We start from the raw sequence: 18095 nt of genomic DNA, 5'->3' as shown, positions 1-18095 counted from the left end.
GCCTCTGTCTACCCAGCAGTAATTGGGAACCTGGATGTTACTAGATTTGCGGATCGTGTTCCGGGGTAAGGGTTAGCCAGTGCAGTTGGCGAGTTGTCCGGTGTTCTCTGACTTTGCCTTGACACTGGGTCACTCTGCTCGTTAACTCAGGGTGTGGTTGTTGTGTTGGCGACAGCTTCTACACCTTAAACAAATTCACTCCTTAGGTGGCCTTTGGGCCGGCCATCCTCGTTACACGAGGGACAACCATTATATATTATGTATGTGTGTATATATGTGTGTGTGTTTGTATACTTAACCCGATTATTTTAACCAAGATATTTTCCAAATCCAAACAGATTTTCCTCCGATTTCCTAAACAAGATTTTCCAGGTTTCCGAGCAGGATTTATGGTGTTTTAGAGGAAAAAATCTGTCGAGGGAAAAAGACGGTGACTGAGTCTGAAGGAGGAGGAGGAGGAGAGAGGAAGGAGGAGGAGGAGAGAGGAAGGAGAAGGAGGAGGAGAGAGGAAGGAGGAGAGAAGAAGGAGGAGGAGGAGGAGGAGGAAGACAAAGGGAGGAAAAGGAGAACCAAAGAGACGATAGAGAGACAGGAAAAGAGTGAAGGAAGGAAGGAAGGAAGGAAGGAAGGCAGGAAGGAAGAGGAGAAACAATGAGAAAATATAAAGACCGTGGAGTGAAATGACTTAGAATGAAAGGGAAATAAATGACAAAAAAATGAATAGAAGGAAGAGGGCTGGATAAAGAAAGACCCAGACATAGAAACGAAACAGAAACAGAAAAAAACAAAGAAACACAAAATAAGTAAGACAGACAGATAGAAGGAGAGAGAGAGAGAGAGAGAATCTACTCTAAGTCAGGTATCAAAGAACATTTACCAACCATTTATACAATTACACACGTGACTGACGACGAATAACCTGCCATCTCTCTCTCTCTCTCTCTCTCTCTCTCTCTCTCTCTCTCTCTCTCTCTCTCTCCTTTGATTGATAACGCCTCTTCGTCTGCCTTAGTGACAAATCCTCCTCCCTTTTGACCTTCCCTCTCCTCTCCCTATAAGTGAATTTCTCCCTCTTGACTCTCCTCCTCTTCCCCCTCCTCTCAGTCAACACTTATCCGCCTTTTTTTTATAGATTGGCTCCCCTTTTACCACCTTTTATCAGCTTTTTGTTTGATTCTACTCATGTACCGTTTATGGCGTATGGAGCCTCGGCGTATGATGATTTTTCTTGCGTACAATAACTTTTTTTTTGTGTACGATATTTTATTTATTTGTTACGATAATTTATTTTGAATACGATAATTTCTCTTCTGTGGGTACAATTATTTCTCATACGTACAATAATTTCTCCTATAACCCAATAACTTCTATGTACTATAATTTCTCCCGGTACTATAGGGCCTTCTTGTGGTATAATCCATTTAGATTTACCGTAGGCCTTAGGGTGAAGGGGATTAGGAGCACAAATAGGTTGGCAGAGACCACCAGACTGCTGCCAGACACTCGATACCTTGATCCCTCTCAGAGATGGAGTGGCCCCGTGCTCATTCCCTGTACATGAACCCGACCAGCAGTACACATAACCCCAGGCCTATCGGGGAGTATGAGAGCTTATTGCGCTGAGTGGGTCTCTCTCTCCCTGCTACAGTTCTCAGTCGGGTGTCTCAGCGTTTCGTAAATACTTCAACCATTATATTACAATGAAACTCTGCCTTTAATTAGATACGTTTATTTTATACAAATTAAGATCCACATTAGGGATAACTACTGTACCTTAATTATCATCTCTCATAGTGATATAAAGTGATAATTATCTAGTTAAAGTAGAGTTAGTGTTATTTGTGCAGGGTGTTATCTTAAGACAACTAGTTAGGTTTTATTCAGGAATCTTGAGTTATGAGATGATAGAGGTTATGCCAGGGACAGTAATAAACTCATTCTTGTATATGATAAACTATTTATAAACAAAAGAATTTAACGTTCAAATAATAGTCCCCGTTTCTGTATTAATCCGTGGTGTGTGTGTGTGTGTGTGTGTGTGTGTGTGTGTGTGTGTGTGTGTGTGTGTGTGTGTGTGTGTGGGGGTGTGTGTGTGTGTGTGTGTTTGTGAGTGTGTGTGTGTGTGTGTGAGTGTGTGTGTGTGTGTGTGTGTGTGTGTGTGTGTGTGTGTGATGGGCTAGGTTAATGCACCGTAGAGGAGATGTTGTGTTTAATGGTAGTGGACCTGTCTCTCTGGTCTGTCTTCTGTCTTAGTTTTCTACTGTCTCTCTTTTTTTTTTATCTGTTCATCTCACTGTCTCTTTTTATCTATCTATCTCTCACTGTCTCTCTCTCTCTCTCTCTTCTCTCCATATGTACTCATGTAAAGAGGATGTGCTAATGGCATAGTGACCCCATCTCCTTTCATCTCTGTCACAATCTGTCTTTCATAGTTCGCCCGTTCAGGTGTAGTGAGACAGCTAATGACTGTGAACTCACACCAGGTACCGGTAGGGAGATGAGCCATACTCAGGTAACATCACAACCCATCATTTAACAGGTTAACTTCTGTGCCAAGACTAGCCTTAGTGATACAGGTAAAGGAGAAGGGAAGGAAGTGGAGGGAAGGGAAGTGAGGGAAGGGAGTGATGGGAAGGGAGTGATGGGAAGGAGGATGGGAAGGGGGGTGATGGAAGGGAGGATGGGAAGGGTGGAAGAGAGGCGAAGGGAAGGGGCTGAGGGGAAGGATGAGGGAAAGGTGAAGGGAAGGAGGAAGGGAAGGGAGGATGGGAAGGAGGAGCAAAGGAGATGGGGAAAGGAGTAATAAGGGGGTGAGGGCGGGTAAAGCAGGAGAAGTGAAGGGAAGGCTGAGGGGAAGGGAGGAAAGGGTGAAGGAAGGAAGTGTGAAGGGGAAGGGGAGGATGTGGGAAGGAGATGGGAAGGGAGTAATGGGAAGGGGGTGAGGGGAAGGGAGTGATGGGAAGGGAGTGAAGGGAAGGGGGTGAGAGGAAGGGAGTGAAAAGGGAAGTGAAGGGAGTGAGGATGAAGGCCTGTTTCTGTTATTATTATTATTATTATTATTATTATTATTATTATTATTATTATTATTATTATTATTATTATTATTATTATTATTATTATTATTATTATTATTATTCCTTCTTCAGATAGGTACCCATAATTCTCCTCAACTCTGATGATATTATGATCTCTGGGATGAAATATGTGAAAATAAAGAAGAAAAGTTTATAGGTGGAAGGGAAAGTTATTTGGAAAGTTTGGACATAAATTGTTTTTGGGATTATGTAACAAATTTGTGGGATAATTTTTTTTTTTTTAGATAGCTTAATCTTTCTTTCTCGCTTTGATTTTCTTTACACCTAACTCTCGTCATAACCTCTCATTTTACAGCCCCCTGCCCCTCTCATGATCTCTTTCATCTCTCACCACTTCTATCCCTCCCACCCCACTCACCACCTTTACTCTCCTGCCCTCACCACCTCCCTTCTCCCTCACCCTCTCTCACCACCTCCCCACTTTCCTCACCCTCAACACCTCCCACTCCCTCACCCCCTCACCACCTCCCCACCTCCCCCTCACCCCTCTCACCCACACTCCTCCCCCACCTCCCTCACCCCTCCCTCACCACCTCCTCTCCTCACCCCTCCTCACCACCCCCTCTCCTCACCTTCTCACAGACGCCCCACATACTCGCTGCCAACATGAGAATGAATAAGCCACAAAGAGACTTAATTAGAAGCCTCATGCGGCCTCTAGTAACTAGAATGATTAAGATATTTGGGTAGTCTGAGTCGTTGAGGAGCTTTGATGAATGAAAGTACACACACACACACACACACACACACACACACACACACACACACACACACACACACACACACACACACACTACACACACACACACACACACACACACACACACACACACACACACACACACACACACACACACACACACACACACACACACACACACACGCCATGAATATAAAGGAACAATCTTCTCTATTTTTATCCTCAGTCCTCACGTCTTGGCGACCACCCTGCTCTGTGGCATCCGTCCATCTACACGCCCACACGCCCATATCCCTGCTGTGCCACCCGTCCATCCACACACGCCCTTACGCCCACACCTTCATATACCTACACGTTATACGCCCACACTGCAGTCGTCCACACTTCACCACAAGTGATGGAAGTCCACATTGTGTTGCGCCCACCTAGAGGCCCTCGTGTAGGTTGAGAGGGGGGGTGTGAGGGGGGGAACGGGAGGATTGAAGACAGGGAGAGAGAGAGAGAGAGAGAGAGAGAGACGAAGGAAGGAAGGAACTCAGGGAGGTAGGGGAGAGAGAGAAAGAGGGAGAATAAATGGAGGAGAAGAAGACAATGGGGGTTAGGGTGACGTGGACGAGACAGGACTGAGGAATGTGTTTGTTTCAATAGTGTCATCTCTCCCTAATGACACTCTCTCAGCATCTTGACACCACTGCCATGACATTGTTTATGACACCTATGATATACTGTTATGACACGGTCGGTTATCTCATGTGACACAACGACATCCTCCCTCTGTTGACACCTGTGACCTTATCTTACGGCACCTACTTCCCTTGACACCAAAATACTGCTACGTGTCATAAGATAGGGTGCCAACTTGTCCAAATATCCTACGTTTCTTAGCTCTTCTCTTTCTTTCTTTGTAATACAACATAAATACTAATTCCTAAGTAAATTTGAAGTCATAAACAGCATTCCATTATAAAACTCACAATAAACTTAATTTTAACCTGACAACATGTGTTAAAATTATCCCAGACACAGAAAAAAAACCCCTTATTACTAAGTCCTAATTAGTTTAACCCTGATGATAAGGTTATACAGGATGTCCCAAAAGTCACTTAATTACAGTACGTTTTGGGACACCCTGTATTATGAAGTGAATGTATGCTATTTTGTCATGAACTGAAACAGTTCACTTTAATATGTATAAAGTAAATAAAATGAATTAGATCTCCAGTGAATCACCTAACACACAAAAATTAACTCATTATTCACTCAACAGATGGCGGTGATTTAGCTTATCCTTAAAATATGGTGAAATATAATGACTAATAACTAACAGATGGTATAATGTAACTAAGAGATGGAAGTCATTGAGCTTATTCTGAGAAACTTATATGAGGAATTTAACCAACAGATGGCGCTGTTTAACCTTTTTGTATCAAGTACCTTAACCCTTTCACAGCGGGAGTTTACCCAAGCTGAATAAAATCGTCTGGTAGTTGCCGGAATAAGATGGCAAGTGCGTGACATGCAGTGAAAGGGTTAACGAACGATCAATAGATAACATTAAGTCGGTAAAATTTGAGGTAGACTGCGTCAGTGATTCAGTCAGTAAGTCAGTCTGTCAGTCTGTCAGTCAATTAAGACAAACTTGAACCAAATAGTACAGTCACCGGCGCTATGATTGGTCCAATTTTTAACATTACCTGGACTTTGATTGGTTGATTGTCTTTATCCAGAACAGAAAGAGAGAGAGAGAGGGGGGGCAGACAGAGTGACAGAGAACTAAAGGAAGACGTTACCCACTGAGCAACAGTAAATCAGTCAACATCACCAGCCATTGAGTTGACCATCTTAGTCGCATATAATGAAGACTACGACCAACAGATGGCGCTGATGCCCTATACAGACATCACTTTAGCGGAAGGAATGAGCTTGCCAGTCTTAGTATGAGTGTGAAGGAGACTCGGATTACACTTAATTTGTTGTGTAGTGACAGCCACGTCGAATAAAGTTTAGAACAATCATGGTGGCTAATTTCAGAGACAAAGTGAGTAGAGGATGAAGGGTGAGGGATAAAGAAGAGATGAAGAGGAAGAGAGTGAGACTAACGGAGGTAGTAAGAGAGAGAGAGAGAGAGAGAGACAACTCCCTTTCCTCTCCTCCCTGATGGATACATACATACATACATACAGACAGACAGACATAGACACACACCCCTCACCCCCCCCAAAAAAAAACAATAGACCAAATTTCTCTTCATTAAAAGTAAATTAAAAAATAAAGTTAATAGTCATCGCCTTTTATGGTTCGCTATTATGACGTTTTAGAGTGATGTGTGCCAACGTTCTTCTTGCTGTTTTTATGTCATTCTTCTTCCTCCTCTCATTCTTAGCTCATTATCTTCCATCTACATCTTTATCTCTCATTCTTCTGTTATTTCGTTCATGTTTTGTGATTTCTTACATTTATCATTCTTATCGTCTGTTATTTCTTAATCTTCCTCTTATTTATCTGTTATTCTGTTGTTTTTCTGTGTGTGTGTGTGTGTGTGTGTGTAATAATAATAAAACATCACCTTTAACACACACAAAACACATATAATTAGTATCATTTATCTCTGAACACCTGTATCACGTTATACAGGTAATACTGATAGGGAGAAATACGGAGTAATACAATGAACCATCCCACACAGACGAGGAGTATTGTTGTGACGCTACGAAGAGAAGTATTTACGACACTAAGATAGGAAACCTTGTATTGTGTGATGTCCTTGTAATGAAGACGAGGTGGATGATGCCAGGAGATTATTATAAGATATTTAAAGAACGAGAATATCTAGGCTGTGTTGACTGGTACAATAGAGTTAACTGAATGATTGATGGTAGAAATTTATCGTTTATGTGAGTTTTCATCATTGGTAGTGAATGGAACTAGGTTATACTTGTATGATAATATAGACTTAAGATCCGTGTTTGATGCTTTTTGTAGTGTTTAAGGGGGGTGGGGGGGGGGTTATTGGACGTGTTTTGTATAGGTGACGATATCAACAAGGGGAATCTGTGTTGCTTGAAGGATGGGATGGATGGATGGAAAGATGTGTAGAAAGAAAGAAGTGAGCCTTGGGGTATGCCAGTACAGGGGAGAGAAAATAAGAACCATCCAAAATTACATCGATTTGATAGAGAGAAGAAAATCTGGACTCCAGGATTTTATGGAATCAGGTTAACCACGATTGAATTTTTTGGAGTTTGAGATGAAGGAATTAATTTGAGGAGGATGAGGAGGAGGTGCAAGATGAAGGGACAGGGCAATTGACAGAAGAATTTACCAGTTACCAAGGAAGAGACGGTAACTGTGGGTGGCGTAGTAAGAAACAGAGACAGAAGGAATGTTTACTCGTCTCCAAGGTGATCAGGAATTCAAATTGAGTCTGTCACTAACTGGGTAAAGTCATTAAGAATGGAAAGTGAGTGTTCCTGCTTCAGTCCTGTCTCCATCTATTTGAGGAGAGAGAGAGACAGAGAGAGAGAGACAGAGAAAGAGAGAACCAGGGTATATCTTGTTAACTTTGTAATCACCCAAAGACGAAATATTCAGAAATGATTGATGGAAAAATATCCTCACAATAGTTTATAAGCCAAGGAACCAAACATAGACTTGGATTAACATGGTTGGATTAATAGATACAACTCGGATTAGTTATTGGTGGGATTTAAAAGCTAAAGCTATAACACAAGAATTTGTTTATCTTCCTTTAGTAGCGACAAAAGAAAGAAAGAAAGAAAGAAAGAAAGAACAAAGAGAAAGATCAAGAAGAGAAGAACGAAGAATGAATATAGTTCCGAGTTCTAAAGACTGAGACTCAGACGAAGAGTAAACAAGGAGAGTAAACACGGGAGGAGGAGACGATGAGGAGAGAGAGAGAGACACACACACACACACACACACACACACACACATCACCTGGGCACTGTAAAGAGGAAGGATAAAAGTTATTATTATGATGACCTAAATTAACTGTTGGACCCCATCACCTCTTGTGAAGGAAAGAGGTGGAGGGAGCTTTGATGGGGGAGGAAGAGGGTGGAGGAGGCTTTGATAGAAGGAGGAAGAGGGTGGAGGAGGCTTTGATAGGTGGGAGGAAGAGGGTGGAGGGGGCTTTGATAGAAGGAGGAAGAGGGTGGAGGAGGATTTGATAGGGGTGGGAGGAAGAGGTGGAGGAGGCTTTGATAGAAGGAGGAAGAGGTGGAGGAGGCTTTGATAGGTGGGAGAAGAGAGGGTGGAGGCTTTGATGGGTGGGAGGAAGAGGGTGGAGGAGGCTTTGATAGGGGGAGGAGGTGGAGAGGCTTTGGGGTGGGAGAGAGGGTGGAGAGGCTTTGATAGGGAGGAAGAAGAGGGTGGAGGAGGCTTGATAGAAGGAGGAAGGATAGAGAAACAAAGAAATGTGGGGTTGAAACACACACACACACACACACACACACACACACACACACACACACACACACACACTAGGTTGTTACAGTAGAGGTAATTACTTCAAGGACTGACATCACCTGAGGTCCTTCATCACTAACAAGGGAGGGAGGCAGGGGTGAGGGAGGATGACAGGTCAGGAGGGCGATGGGTGAGGTGACGGGTCAGGGGGAGGGCGAAGGGTTGAGGGTGACAGGTCAGGAGGGCAGAAGGGTGAGGTGACGGGTCATGGAGGGCGAAGGGTGAGGATTGATGGGTCAGGGAGGGCGATGGGTGAGGTGACAGGTCAGGGAGGGGCGAAGGTGAGGTGACGGGTCAGGGGGAGGGCGATGGGTGGGTCAGGGAGGGGCGATGGGTGAGTGACGGTCAGGGGGGAGGGCGAAGGGTGAGGAGTGACGGGTCAGGGAGGGGCGAAGGGGGAGAGGAACGGGTCAGAGGGGCAGAGGTGAGGTGACGGGTCAGGGAGGGGCGAGGGTGAGGAGTGACGGGTCAGGGAGGGGCGATGGGTGAGGAGTGACGGGTCAGGGGAAAAGAGAGAAGGAGTGACGGGAGAGAGTGAGAGACAGAGGTGAAAAAGTGAGTAACAAAGAGAGAAGCAAATGATGGGAAAGATGGAAAAGGGAAATAGAGAAGTAAAGGGACACAAGAGAGGGGAGATGGAAGTAATAACAACAGAGGGAGAAAAATCTATAACATGAGAGAGAGAGAGAAAGAGAATAAGGAAGAGTAATATGAAGAAAGAAAGAACATGAGGACAGAAACAAACAAATGAAAGAAAGGAAAATGAAAGAAAATAACTAAGGGAGGAAAATAGAAGGGAAAAAAGATACCTTATAATTTCCTAACACTTTTCTCCCACTCTTTACAGGGGTGTTAAGAGTGACGTCACGAGCGCCGCCATCTTTACTTCCTACCTGGTAATGTTACGTCTTCTTATTCTTGCCTCTTTATCTTACTATGTCCCATACACCTTAGTTATCATGTTGTCTTATTGTTTACATCTTCACAGCTGATGTTGTTATTATTATTTCTTTCTTTGGGTTTTTTGTTTTGTATATTTATTTTTTTTTTTAGATTTGATTGTTATTATTTGTTGTTTTGTTTTTATTTTTTAGTAGTAGTAGTAGTAGTAGTAGTAGTAGTAGTAGTAGTAGTAGTAGTAGTAGTTGTTATTGTTTATTTAACTGCTGTTGTTTATTATTATCATTATTATTATTATTTAATTATTATTATTATTATTATTATTATTATTATTATTATTATTATTATTATTATTATTATTATTATTATTATTATTATCATTATTATTATTAATTATTATTATTATTATTTATTTCCTCGTAGTATGAGTATAGACAAGGCTGCTCCCTGTCCCTAACTCTTGACAACATTTATTCCCAAGTCTTAATGAGACAAGCTGTAGGTAGAGTCAGGTGAATAAAACTTAATGGCAAAGCAATATCTAAAAACACTCAATATGCAAATACTACTTTTATTGTCACTAGTACAGAGACATTACAACACTCTTCAGTAAATTATCGTGATATGCTGAGAAAATGGTGTAATGGTGTAATGGTGAAGGTATTATGCAGGTAAGAGAGGTTTTAAATAGGTGGGTTTTTATTTTATTTGGAAAGTGATTTAGATTATGATGGTAGATGTGTGATTTAAACCTTTGAGTACGATGATTAAACCTTAGTACGATGACTTAAACCCTTGAGTACAATGACACTTGCAGGTACGATGACTTAAACCTTTGAGTACGATGACTTAAACCCTTGAGTACGATGACTTAAACCTTTGAGTACGATGACAACTTCCAGTACGATGACTTAAACCTTTGAGTACGATGACAAAACCCTTGGTACAATGACAACCCTTAGTACGATGACTTAAACCCTTGAGTACAATGGCTTAACTTTGGTACGATGACAAACCTGAGTACGATGACAACCCTTGGTGCAATGACAACCCTTCGGTACGATGACTTAAACGACCTAGTACGATGACCAAACCTTGAGTACGATGACAAACCTTTAGTGCGATGACAAACTGATTACGATGACTTAAATATAAATACACTAACCTCTTCTCTGGATTAAGTTGAATATACACAAAGGGTTTAAAAAATATATATTAAAAGGGGATAAAATAATCTTCGTGTGAGGTAACGGCTGCTGAAATATTAGGTCCACACACACACACACACACACACACACACACACACACACACACACACGATTATAAACTGACAGACAGACATAGAGACAAGTAATCAACACGTCATCCCATCTACAGTAAAAATTTCAAACTCGACACCAGTAGTTAACCAGTCATAACCTGTGGTGGAGTGCCAGGGTGGTGGTGGAGTGCCAGGGTGGTGGTGAGTGCAGGGTGGTGGTGGAGTGCCAGGGTGGTGGTGGAGTGCAGGGTGATGGTGTAGTGCCAGGGTGGTGGTGGAGTGCAAGGGGGTGGTGGAGTGCCAGGTGGTGGTGGAGTCAGGGGTGGTGGTGGAGTGCCAGGTGGTGGTGGAGTGCCAGGGTGGTGGTGGAGTGCAGGGTGGTGGAGTGCCAGGGGTGGTGGTGGAGTGCCAGGGTTGGTGGTGGAGTGCCAGGGTGGTGGTGGAGTGCCAGGGTGGTGGTGGAGTGCCAGGGGTGGTGGTGGAGTGCCAGGGGTGGTGGTGGGTCTGGGGTGGTGGTGGAGTGCCAGGGTGGTGGTGGAGTGCCAGGGGTGGTGTGCCAGGGTGGTGGTGGAGTGCCAGGGTGGTGGGTGGAGTGCCAGGGTGGTGGTGGAGTGCCAGGTGGTGGTGGGTGCCAGGGTGGTGGTGGAGTGCCAGGGTGGTGGTGTAGTGCCAGGGTGGTGGTGGAGTGCCAGGGTGGTGGTGGGTGCCAGGGGTGGTGGTGGTGCCAGGTGGTGGTGGGTGCCAGGGGTGGTGGTGGAGTGCCAGGGTGGTGGTGGGGTGCCAGGGGTGGTGGTGGGTGGGGTGGTGGTGGGTGCAGGTGGTGGTGGGTGCCAGGGTGGTGGTGGAGTGCCAGGGTGGTGGTGGAGTGCCAGGGTGGTGGTGGAGTGCAGGGTGGTGGGTGGGTGCAGGGTGGTGGTGGAGTGCCAGGGTGGTGGTGGAGTGCCAGGGTGGTGGTGGTGCCAGGGTGGTGGTGGAGTGCGGGGTGGTGGTGGAGTGCCAGGGTGGTGGTGGAGTGCCAGGGTGGTGGTGGGTGTGGGGTGGTGGTGGGTGTGGTGGTGGTGGGTGCCAGGGTGGTGGTGGGTGCCAGGTGGTGGTGCCAGGGGTGGTGGTGGGTGCCAGGGTGGTGGTGGGTGCCAGGGTGGTGGTGGTGCCAGGGTGGTGGTGGGTGCCAGGGTGGTGGTGCCAGGGGTGGTGGTGGAGTGCCTGAGTGCTACACAACTAATAATTAAATGGATCTTCTTCCCCTCAGTGAACCTACATTTTCTTCCTCTTCCTTCCTTTCTTCCTTTCGTCTTCTTCTTTCCTTTCTCCTTTATATACTTATCTTCTTCCTGTTTCACCTACTCACCTTCATTCTCCCTCTCTTCTTCCTTCTTACTGTTTATTTTATCTTTTTCCTCTATTTTCCTCCCTCTTTCTTCCTGTCTTCTTCTTCTTCTTTGCTCAAGTCTTCTAACATTCTTTCTCACACAGAAGGTAAACGAAACATTTCAGTCAGACGCGTTAAGTGGCTCTATGTTGTTGACTGTCAGTGTTGCCAGAACAAGACGGTAAGGCGTTGTTTCCGAGTCACAGAACAAGCAGAGGTTTTACGGCCATCGCGTGTTTGGTAACAGCTTTCCTTTTGACAGGCCCATAATTTTACGTGTTCACAGAAATGATTGGTGGATATACTCTCTCTCTCTCTCTCTCTCGCTCTCTCTCTCTCTCTCTCTCTCTCTCTCTCTCTCTCTCTCTCTCTCTCTCTCTCTCTCTCTCTTTCTCTACATACATACAAAAAAAAACACAGAATGAAATGTAAACACAAAACTGTCTGGTAGAGTGGGGAGAGAGTGGGACGAATTGGTAAGTAGGGGAGAGTGGTGAGAGGGCGAGTGAAGAGAGTGTTGTGAGTGGGCGAGTGGAGAGTGTGAGAGTGTTGTGAGAGTAAGTAAAGGGAGAGTGGATGGTGTCACGGGAGTCAGGTAAGAGGCAGGTGTTTAGGTTAACTAGGAGGGGGAGGAAGAGGAGGGAGAGACAGAAGGGGAAGAAGAGGAGGGGAGGAGGAGGGAGAGGCAGAAGGGGAATAAACACGGAATAGAGAAGAATGAGAAATAAGAGATAGGAAACAAGGTCATTCGTCTCTCTGGACAAAACTTCCTCGATCTTCCATTATCTTTCCGTTTCTCTTCCCTATCTTCCTTCCATTCTCCCTTACCTCCACCTTCCTTCCCACATATCACCTCCCATACCATATACACTCCTTCCTTTCCTCCTTCCTCTTCCCTCCCCCACTCTTACCCACTCTTCCTGCCTGTTATAGGAAGCCATTTTTAAAACATGACCTCAGCTCCTTTCCAAATTAGATAAATATCCATACTGTCAATAACTGTTCTTCCACGTAAAGTATTTCTCTGACATTTAAAAGTATACTAGCCAGGAAATCTCTCTCTCTCTCTCTCTCTCTCTCTCTCTCTCTGTCTCGCTCTCTCTCAACATAATATGCTAGGGCTTTTCTTTAATCAAAATCAGGGAAAAAATCCGTAATTACACCAGCGGTGATTCCCTCCCTAATTAGCGCTCGTCAATGCAGTCAGTCGAGTTCACCAGCTAATACGACCCTGGAGGTAAGGTTAATAATATATTGACGAGAGAGAGAGAGAGAGAGAGAGAGAGAGAGAGAGAGAGAGAGAAGACGTGAAACAAGGATGAAACATCAGTATCTATATTTTTTTGCATTTTAAATATCTCTCTCTCTCTCTCTCTCTCTCTCTCTCTCTCTCTCTCTCTCTCTCCATAACGATCCATCCTCTATCATTCCCTCCTTCCATCCTTCTCTCCCTCCTTTCTTCCTTACCTACCCATAATTACGATACATTTTACAGTAACTCCTTCCACTGCTCTGTCCTCCTCCGGTACTTCCTCTAATTGTGACCCATTATTTAATTTCGCTTCATTTAAGTCATCCATAAACAACACCACTGGTATATATGTAAGGGCAGGTACAGGTAACTCACAGATGCAATCACAGGTAAATCACAGGTAATTGTGACCCATTATTTAATTTCGCTTCATTTAAGTCATCCATAAACAACACCACTGGTATATATGTAAGGGCAGGTACAGGTAACTCACAGATGCAATCACAGGTAAATCACAGGTACAGGTACAATCACAGGTAAATCACAGTTACAGGTACATATACAGGTACAATCACAGGTACAGGTACACACTCAGGTACAATCACAGGTATAGATACAAGCACAGGTAGATACATTTCAACATGGTAATCCTTCCTAAAGATGATTCATGGACCATATGACAGTCACCTTGCTAACTTATTCTCCTCACGTTAAATTCATCCACTAAATCTTGGCAAGAAGTAAACCTGGGGGCAATTATTCTACCCAGGATATAACTCGACGTGGAAAATTACAGGGACAGAGATATACTACCTGTGTTTTTTTTTATTTCAGTGACTTAGGGGGAGGGGCAGGGGGGGGGAATTAAAGTGTCATTTTGGCCAATTATTAATTATATTTTACCCCTTCTGTGTGTGTGTGTGTGTGTGAGGGAACTATTTGTATGTTGGTCTATATTTCACAGTGATGTATTTAAGGGTGCGGTGGTCGGGTGGATACAACTCTCGATGACTGTTCTATCTGCCTTTGGTTCTATCCCGAGGCCCTCCTAGTCTACCCAGCTGTAAATGGTGTTAGAGTTATTCTTATAAGTTTGATATTTATTCATACAGTAAATTACAAGATTCTTAAAAAAAATAAGCATAATATTGTTTAACTTAAGCATCGTGTTATGTTATAAGCTGTTGGTACTATACGAGGGAAGGAATTAATATATATTGTGTAAAAAAAAATTATCTGTGGAACTTTACCTTTATTCTATTATTTTTCTAACTAATATAGCGCATCAACTTACTCAATATCCAGATAAAGTCTTAATTTCAGCTACATATATTACACGTTGGTGGAATTAAAAAAGTGACGGAATTCAGAAAGTAGTGGAATTCAAAAGGTGACGTAATCCAAAAAGTGACGGAATTCAAAAAGTAACGGAAATCAAAAGTAACGGAATTCTAAACGTTACGGAATTAAAAAAGTACCGGAATTCAAAAGTAACGTAATCCAAAAAGTAACGTAATTCAAAAAGTGATAGAATTCAAAAACCTCAACAAAAGTCCTGAATGATACGAGCTATAGTGTATATCTGCTACCTGTACATGGTCTTAAAAATAACCCCATTGTGTTTTTGTCTATTGTGTCGGTAACAGCCCAACAAAAGACATTATTGCTCCTTACTGTTATAACAAAGAGACAAATAAAAGAATATATTTCCCTTAAGGACAACGAGACACAATTCTGCCAACACCAAAAATAACCTCTTTTTTTTTTCTCTTGGTCTGGGATCTGTGAACCATAAAGCGAATACTCTTAGCGAGAGAAAATAAATTAATTAAAATATTTACTTTCAGGGCAGTTGGTTAGGTATGAGTCTGTAGTGAAGATGAGTTTTAAAGATAATGGACAAGTTTCATGTTAGTCAGTCAGTCAGTCAGTCAGTCAGTAAGTCAGTCAGTCAGTCAGTCAGTCAGTCAGTCAGTCAGTTAGTCAGTCAGTCAGTCAGTCAGTCAGTAAGTCAGTCAGCCAGTCAGTCAGTAAGTCAGTCAGTCAGTCAATCAGATGATCCAGTCAGTCAATCAGTCAGTCAGCAAGTCAATCAGTCAGTCAGTTAGTAAGTCAGTCAGTCAGTCAGTCAGTCAGTCAGTTAGTCAGTCAGTAAGTCAGTCAGTCAGACAGTCAGTCAGTCAGTCAGTCAGTCAGTCAGTCATGGATAAATAATATTCAAAGTATTTTCTTTCTGTTTCTAAAACCTTTATCCATTCTAACGTGTTCGGGGTTAAAGGTTGACATTATACCTTGGCTGACTACTGATTGTTTGGACCACCGATTAATTGACTAGACCACCGATTAATTGACTAGACCACCGATTAATTGACTAGACCACCGATTAATTGACTAGACCACCGATTAATTGACTAGACCACCGATTAATTGACTAGACCACCGATTAATTGCCTGGACCTCCGATTAATTGCCTGGTTTGTACAGTATATTTCGGGAGGTGGGAGAGGTGATAAACTCAGAGGCCGCCAGACTGTGTGGCTTATAAGTGGTGACGGCGTGAAGTGACGAGACTGTGTGTGTGTTTACGTCTCTCTGCACAACTGAGGGGGAGGAATATGTATGTGATAACTACAGTAACTAGTTTGGGTATTTAGCAGAGTAATTGAGAAAGTTTTAACGAGATAACAAGACTCTCTCTCTCTCTCTCTCTCTCTCTCTCTCTCTCTCTCTCTCTCTCACGTCAGGTTTTCATATCATGTTAATTAATTTGCGGATCTGAGCACACAGGATAAGGGATCAATGGACCGGCCAAGTAGAGAGGGGAGAGTGGGGGAGAGGGAGGGGAGAGTGGGGGAGAGCCAGAGGGAGTGGGGGAGGAGAGGGGCAGATGGACAGAGGAGGGGCGTGAGGAGAGGAAGAGGCAGGGGGGAAGGATTGGGAGAGGGACAAAAGATGAGGAGAGGAGGGGTGGGAGAAGAGGAAGGAGGGTAGACAATGGAATGGGGAAGGAAAGGGAAGGGAAGGAAGGGGTGGGGAGGGGAGAAAGGAGTATGGTGGAGGTGATGGAGAGGAGGGAGAAAGAAGAGGGAGAGCATAGGGAAGGGAGAAAAAGCAGAGATGGCAGATAAACGTTAGAGGGAAAAAGAGAATAGAGAAGGAAAGGAGAGGGAGAAGACGTGTTAGAGAGAGAGAGAGAGAGGGAGAAAGTGAAAACGGATGAATGACGGGAAAGAGGGGAAGGTGAAACAAGAGAAAAACTTAATAATGGAGAAGAAAGAGAAAAAGAGATTGAGAGAGAGGTAATGACAGAGTAAGAAAATAGTAAGGGGAGAGAAGGAAGACATAGAAGGAGAAGATAAATGAGGGAAGAGGTAGAAATGAGAAGGACGAATGCACCCCTGATACATATCTTTCCTTCTTGATTGATGTAAACCCGACTCTGTGATCCACTGGTCAGAGAGGTTAGCGGCCATGATGGAATGAGGGAGTTGATGGAGGGTGATGGAGATTGAAGGAGGATGAAAATGGAAAGGACAAAAGGCTGTATATATGAGACGTCTGTGATTAATTACTGTGGTGGAAAGCGTTGATGGGTTGATGGTGGATAAGGAACAGGAGTTAATGGGGGTGGAAGGAGGTAGGTGGGTGGAGGGAGGGTAGATGGGTGTGGAGGGGAGGGTAGATGGGTGTGGAGGGAGGGTAGGTGGGTGTGGAGGGAGGGTAGATGGGTGTGGAGGGGGAGGGTAGATGGGTGTGGAGGGAGGGTAGATGGGTGTGGAGGGAGGGTAGATGGGTGTGGAGGGAAGGTAGATGGGTGTGGAGGGTGGGTGGGTGTGGAGGGTAGATGGGTGTGGAGGAGGGTAGATGGGTGTGGAGAGAGAGGGAGGGTAGGTGGGTGTGGAGGGAGGGTAGATGGGTGTGGAGGGGAGGGTAGATGGGTGTGGAGGGGAGGGTAGATGGAGTGTGGAGGGAGGTAGATGGAGTGTGAAGGGAGGTAGATGGGTGTGGAGGGAGGGTAGGTGGGTGTGGAGGGAGGGTGGGTGGGTGTGGAGGGAGGGTAGATGGGTGTGGAGGAGGTAGATGGGTGTGGAGGAGGTAGATGGGTGTGGAGGGAGGAGGGTAGATGGGTGTGGAGGGGAGGGTAGATGGGTGTGGAGGGGGAGGTAGATGGGTGTGGAGGGAAGGTAGATGGGTGTGGAGGGAGGGTAGATGGGTGTGGAGGGAGGGTAGATGGGTGTGGAGAGAAGGAGCGTACATATGTTCTGAAATCCCCATAGTGTAGTGCAGGGCTCTGAGGGGTGCCTGGGGGCCTCTCACGGGGTCTCCTCAACATTTCGAATTTTACGATGGTCTCCTGTGCACCATCTGAGTCATTGTCGTGCCTTTCCTCCCTGCTGTGGACATGATGGGTGTACAGGATATATTCAGGCTTAGGTCGTGTCTCTGGGCGGGTCTGTCTGTGAATTTGGGGAAACTCGTGGTGTTAAAAGAGTACCATCATCATATATAACAACATACTCGTTTTCTATCCTTGTTGAAGATGTGATGTCATTAGTGTAGATGTATAGAGCAAGAGAGGTGTTTCTAGCCCTGAGGGACGCCGTTCATGAGGGTCAAGGTCCCACTGTAAGTATAGCTCTTGCTGTATAGAAAGTGGCCCACAGTATTGTCAGGGAGACATAATTTGCGGATTTTCTTTTTCACATCCAAGGACTTCGCGATGTCAGGGTGAATTAAGTAGCTGTTTACTGCGGCGCTGGTTCGGTTTTAGGCTGTCGTGCTCGTGGTAGACTTCCTTGTCCTTTATCCTATTTGTTTGTAATTAAGTCTATTGATCAGTTCCGGGTAGTTTCAGGTAGGTTCTGAAACTGTTATCAATGAGTTTTTACCTGCGTGAAGCCTAATGGGTACTGAACTCCTTACCTGTGGGGAGGGAGGAATCAGAGAGGCTAGTGGGGCGGGGAGATCAGTGGGGGGGGTGCAGGCATAAAAATTATCTCCGTCAGTTAGTCAGTCAATCACTCAAGAAA

The 18095-nt window shown here is 44.5% G+C and overlaps 1 protein-coding gene across 3 annotated transcripts in view; it reads left to right on the top strand.

The window, feature by feature from the left end:
* Nucleotides 1-18095, top strand: part of LOC121870465 (somatostatin receptor type 2-like) — an 85710-nt gene that overhangs the window by 42205 nt on the left and 25410 nt on the right. Inside the window, exon 2 of one of the 3 annotated variants that reach the window (XM_042372290.1) lies at nucleotides 9131-9179. The exons of the other annotated variants lie outside the window; for them this stretch is intronic. The gene's annotated coding sequence lies outside the window, so the exon portion shown is untranslated. The remainder of the gene's footprint in view (nucleotides 1-9130; nucleotides 9180-18095) is intronic. 3 annotated transcript variants of the gene reach the window in all.

The sequence above is a fragment of the Homarus americanus genome, unplaced genomic scaffold (assembly GCF_018991925.1).
Source record: "Homarus americanus isolate GMGI-L3 unplaced genomic scaffold, GMGI_Hamer_2.0 scaffold8584, whole genome shotgun sequence".
NCBI lineage: Eukaryota > Metazoa > Arthropoda > Malacostraca > Decapoda > Nephropidae > Homarus > Homarus americanus.
Note: the sequence above shows the minus strand (reverse complement) of the source record. Positions and strands in the feature narration are given on the sequence as shown.